This window comes from Neodiprion lecontei, chromosome 3 (assembly GCF_021901455.1).
Source record: "Neodiprion lecontei isolate iyNeoLeco1 chromosome 3, iyNeoLeco1.1, whole genome shotgun sequence".
NCBI lineage: Eukaryota > Metazoa > Arthropoda > Insecta > Hymenoptera > Diprionidae > Neodiprion > Neodiprion lecontei.
The window spans coordinates 33550579-33556578 of NC_060262.1; positions in this window are offsets into that span (position 1 = coordinate 33550579).

Consider the following 6000-nt stretch of genomic DNA (forward strand, 5'->3'; position numbering starts at 1 on the left):
CAAGGTGCTTAAAAAAAATATGATGTAAGACTCAAGTTTCTGAATACGCGAAGGTCGCCGTGGTTCTGAATGTTTTGGCGGTTCTCACAGTTTTTCCGCATCTTTTTTTGCAACTTTTCAGATAGCATTCTTGGCTATATGTTGACATCTTATCGCGACAATGAAAAGTTCGTGGTTCCTGAAATTGTGCCAAAGTTAATATTCATAACAAAACGCTGACAGCCCCCCCCCCCCCCCCCCCCCCCCCCTCCAGTTACGTAATAATATACAATGTACTCGTTGTATTTTTACACCACCGAAGTCTAGAGACAGCTGCGATCAAAAGCTTATTTTTCACACGTTTCCCCGATCGCGTAGGGTGACCATAAACGAAGCGAAGAAAAATAAAGCGAAGCTAAGGTTTGAGCAAAGCTTAGCCGCAGCTAAGAAAACTGCGTCAACGCCCCTCTCGATATTTTTTGAAACTCGACAAGGAGGGACGTTGCGTAATTTCGCGATCTCGGGATTTAAAAGAAAACAGAGCACTCATCACCGCTGCACCGTTTTCATCGATTGCTGTTACGCAAACCTCAACCAGCGAATACCATTTCTTTTCTGCGTGTTATCGCATATTTTTCTGTCATTCACAGAAGCTTTAATAGCTCTCGAAAATATCCAATAAATTATATTTATTTTACTGTAACGTCAAGTCTCAGGCGAGTATTTAGAATCAGTTCTCGTTTTCAAGACTGTGTCGAGATAGCTCTGCTTAGACTTGTCTTGATTGGTGTACAGTCTTTCTTAAGACTGATGATGTGAATACTGGCCTAATTAAGTAGAGCAGGGGTATTTCAAGTTGTTCCTCTATTTACGGTACTACCATAAGACGATAGTCCAGAAACACTTCCTTCTCTAGGTGTTCAACCCCGTGCAACTCATGCTAATATAAAAAGTCGACCCGTTTTGACTGTCTAAGACAAAAAAAGTAGTTGGAAGAAACGCGTGCTCAAATGCAGCCATATGCAGCCAACCGAAAGTGGTGTAATCCAGACGCGAAACATTGGGTACTTTCCGTTTTTTACGACTACCGTTACTCAATGACGGCGAGTCGTTATTCCGTTTACATATTTCAACTGTTCTGATCAATGATTCTCTATTTCTCGTAGCGAGTTCTTACTTTCAACTCGCGGAAAGACTTCGAGGGCTGCTTCTTGGTGAAATCGCCCGGCACTCCAAACATCTCCACCTCTTATTCTCACTGTCATTGCCACACAACCGGCGTGCCTGCAATTGTTCACAACACTTCCGAGGTCATCGAAGACAAGTGCAGGTCGAAACGTCGCCAAGAATAGCCTGTAGCATTTCGTTTTTCGTCGAGATAATTCCAGGCTTTATTCCAGTACCATGAGTGCCTGTGTTGATGAAAAAAATTGGTTAAAAAGAAAAGGATTAGGAAGACGGGTACTTAGAGGATTACTTCAAGAATTTACATTACGAACAATTCGGAAGAAAGAGAACCCAACAGCGAACGAAGAGCGGCCCGATTCCATCTAGAAATAGCATCAACCTATTCCTAAAGGTAATTTCCCTCCTTCGTTGTTTTGCCTGATGGCCTCCCCTAGCTGCGTACGTTAAAATGTGGAACGCTCGAGTCTTTGCCCGCTTAAGTCACTGCAGCAAAGTTCTCCGATGTGGCACGATGCCAGAAGAACTCGAGTCAACCGCCACGTGTTCGTATGTGTATATCGTTGGATAGTTGTTTTGTTTTTTCTTTTTCTCAGGGAGGGTCTTTGGTAAGGCGCCAACTCGATATCGGGCTTCTAGACTGGGTCTGGGCCTCTGGTTTATCGAGTATTCTGAATATTCTGTTTATTATTTTTATTCATAATATTGCGTATATGTGTAATAGGAATGTACCAAATACGCAGTACGAATCACTCAAGTCATCAACTGTCTCTCAAGCAAAAAATTACCATCCTTCTCGAACTGCAAACTGCTTGTAGTATCGCTACTGCAGCAGAGAAAAATCAGTCGGCAAGTCAGTTGAAAAACGTTTTAAATAAGATGCCTAATACCCGAACATTGTTGTACCTACGTTGGACAAGAAAGACGTTCAATAACCTCCGCCGTCGAGCTCCAACGAGCTAAGGAATCGTTATATTATGACGTGCGAAAACTTCTGCAATTATATTACTTGATTTATATAATTTTCATAAGACCTGTTAATGTCTTGAACAAATATAAAAGAATTGGAATGATGTGTTTGTACAACCCAGCTAACCCTCAGACGTTGCATTTTTATAAAATTTGATTATTCACCTTCGAAAATGTAGCTCTGTTCTAATTCACGCGACGCTAAGCAAATCAAAAATACAACAAAAACACGATAGGTTTCACAGATAAGAGGACATGAATTTTTATCGTCTTTCGACAGTATCTTTTGATCCACTGATCATAGCAACTGTGGACCACGCACGATCGTGTGATTTCACAAAATTATCTTCATGCAGGGTTCGAAAGAACGAAATATAGCATTTTTTTAAAACTTCCTCAATTCGGGGTAAGAACTTCGAAAGAAAAGCCTTCTTTTCTAGCGATTTTTGGAGCCCAAGACTTTTGGTTTAGAATTCGAGTGGTGGGGCCTTTATCCCTGAACTAATTGGAACCTCAAGAATCCATAAATGATCAATTCAACATCGTAATTTTTCGGCTGTCACTTTTAATCAATTCCTCCTACCGTCTTTGGATCATGCGCTATCGATTTCTCTGCAATAAATACGCCGGAATAGTTTCCCAACTGATTAATTCTAGTGGTTTTTAAAATCAGCCAAAATTAATCTAAAAGAAAATTGCAAAAAGCTCTTCTTACTTCTTTTATGGAATATTTAGAACTCGAAAACTTTTCGTCTCAGATTCCATTTGTACGACTATTCCTAGACTAGCTGGACTCTCAAAAATATGGACAAGGTATTTAAAGTAGCGTAAGACTAGCGGTTGAAAATACACGGTGAGATTTTTACGTTTTTCGACAGTCAGGCCTGATTTCTTGCTCGCAGTAACTGCAGACTCCACGCAATCGATTTCTCTCCCAAATTGACGAAATTAAAGTGTATCAAGAAATAAGTTCCAGCGTTATTCAAAGTCTGGCAAATTTTGATCGGACAATTCCATCGGCGTTATCCTTCCTTTTCATTCTGACTTTGAGAGTCAAGAACTCATGGTTTCAGATTCGATTGAAGTGACCCTTTCTAGACTGATTGGACCTAGAGAATTGCAAAGAAACATTGAGAACATCGTACGACAAACAGCTGAGAAAATACGAAGAAAATATAAGGATATTCATTGAAACTTATTTACTTAGATACTTATTTATTTTCATCCAAGATACATGAAATAATAACATTACGATATCGTACATAACATATAGATCATGCAAAAGTGTGTGGTACCTTTATGCAGACCAAAACTAAATCTACACTTAAAAACTACGACACTGAATACCTAATTTAACGTTTCTCATATTCTGCGTAAGATAGCGCATATTGCACTGGTTTTTCTTCTTATAGTAATCGGATTTCTTACGTTATGTACTACCACTGCAAACCCCCCGCTGTACTCTACTCTACCTTCCGGTATTGCAAGCATGATTGTGACGGACATGAAGATTATTTGTTACCGTTCTTGTTATAATTATAGAGATGTGAATTCGAACATGTTTTTGGCAAATTGACGTATTATATATTATATAATTTTAATATTGTATCAGAGAAACGGTAATACGTCACGGATGCGCTAATTTTGATCGAGATTGAATGGATGCTCCGTATATGAGACAGTATTTACGCAGTGTCCTGATTTAAAGCCTAAAAAGGTGATTATCGGCGATTTATTTTTTTATAGGGAGAGAAAGAACGAAGCTTCTTGAAACTTCGAGTGTATTTTAACACACGTTTGAAAAGTACGAGCAAAAATTTTTATCATCCAACTGTCGCAGAACGGTAGCGATATAAGCTGACCCGTTGACTGAAGAATATATCTTTGGTCGAAGGCTGACCACCGAAGGGCCTAGCCGCTTGAGTCTGGATTCGGGAGGAGAGATAAGGTGCGTATTTATTGTATGAAATGTAAAAACTAAGATCATTATACGTCATATCATATCATCATACATCACACAGAATACATCGCACACCATACATCACACATAGTACTGAAGTTTGAAACCAAAGGTTGGATGTTCGAATGTTCAGAAAGTGACGTCACCCAAAATTTTTTTTCTCTTCACGTCACCGATCTATGTAGACGAAAATCAGTGAGTCGAATTCCTCAGTCCGGAAACAACCGCGCAGCTGAGAAGACGTATGAGAATCCCGCTCCGCAGATTTCGAGTACCGGGTTCTTTACCTCCTGGATTCTGCGCTCCGGTTTCGCTTCCTGGTGCAATTCGACTTCCAGGACAAGCGCTCCGTGATTCCTACAGAGCAGGTACGCCGCCTAGTAACTTTTGACCTTCAGACTAATTTTCTGTAGTTCTAGCTGTCCAGGTCCTCCATCTGGTGGATTTTGACATCCGGAAAAAGCGCTTTGTAGTTTCTGCGCTCAAGATCCACTACCTGCAAGAACTCGAGTTCCACGACAAGCGCTCCGTGGTTCCTGCGCTCTAGGTCCTTGACCTGGTGACTTTTGACCTTCAGGTGTAATTTTCCTTAGTTCTGGCTGTCCAGGTCCTCCACCTGGTAGATTTTGACATACGGAAAAAGCGCTCTGTAGTTTCTGCGCTGAAGGTCGACTAACCGCAGAAACTCGACGTCCTGGACAAGCGCTCCGTAGTTTCTGCGGAGCATGTACGCTACCTAGTGAAACTCGACTTCCAGGAAAAGCGCTCTGTAGTTTCTGCGTTGAAGGTTTCTGCGAGTAGGAGTAGAAGTAGGAGTAGGAGAAGGAGTAGGACTAGGAGGACCCTATCCTACCCTACCCTAGCCTATGCCGTACCCTACCCTGGCTTACCCTAACCCCTACCCTACGCTACCCTACCCTACCCTCCTCCTATACTCCTACTCCTACTCCTGACCCTACTCCTATTCCTACTCTCACTCTTGAACCTACTCTTGACCCTACTTCTATTCCTGCTCCTACTCCTGATCCCACTCCTATTCCTACTCCTAATTCTGAATATTAATGTTATGGGATATATAGACTACGTGTCGAATTGAATCCCATTTCGCAACGAACAATTCTTTTATCGTCATGTTATAGCCGATTATGGTAGATAATCTACTATGTTTCCTAGAAAATTATAAATTTTATAGTTTGCATCACGTATTAATCATAAATGAATCATATATATCAATGTCGTAACATGCACCGCATAAACATTTATACTTTTTGGTCTCTGCATGATCATTACACATGATCTATTCTTATTCATGATCTATGTATACATTCTTCTCTCGGGTACCTGTACTTTAATTGGATCACTGTTTTGCTACGAACTTTGAGAGATATTTATTCTAATTATTAATTTCTTGTATCGCCGACAAGTCGGTAAGTACACTCAGGCCAAGTACTGATTTGGGCTGACCATTGCGAAGACTGTGTTGCTCAGAAGGTGAATGCAGCCAGTATCATGTCGAAATCTGCAACTCTCTGATATTCTACGGTAAGTTCTCAACTCTACCGTTGGAAAATCTCACGAAGCAGTTTTCGGTTGTCACATCTAAGCTCATAAGGGCAACTGTCTTTATATTATTTGTCCAATGGTAAGGCTAACCACATTGCATTTTTGGCGAAAATTTTCGCGATTTTGAAAAGTGCAGGAATAAATTCTTTTATGCACTATTCCGACGTAATTTTGCGACAGAAGTCGATTGGGCGCAGTCCCAATACGCTGCGATCAACGCATCAAAAGTGACAGCCAAAAAACGAGATCCTGTGTTTTCGACATTTTTCAGCAGGTGCTTTTTCCCTCGTATCTTCTCTCCTGTTGATCCCACGCTCCGTTTGCTGCGTTTTTTGAGTTCCTGG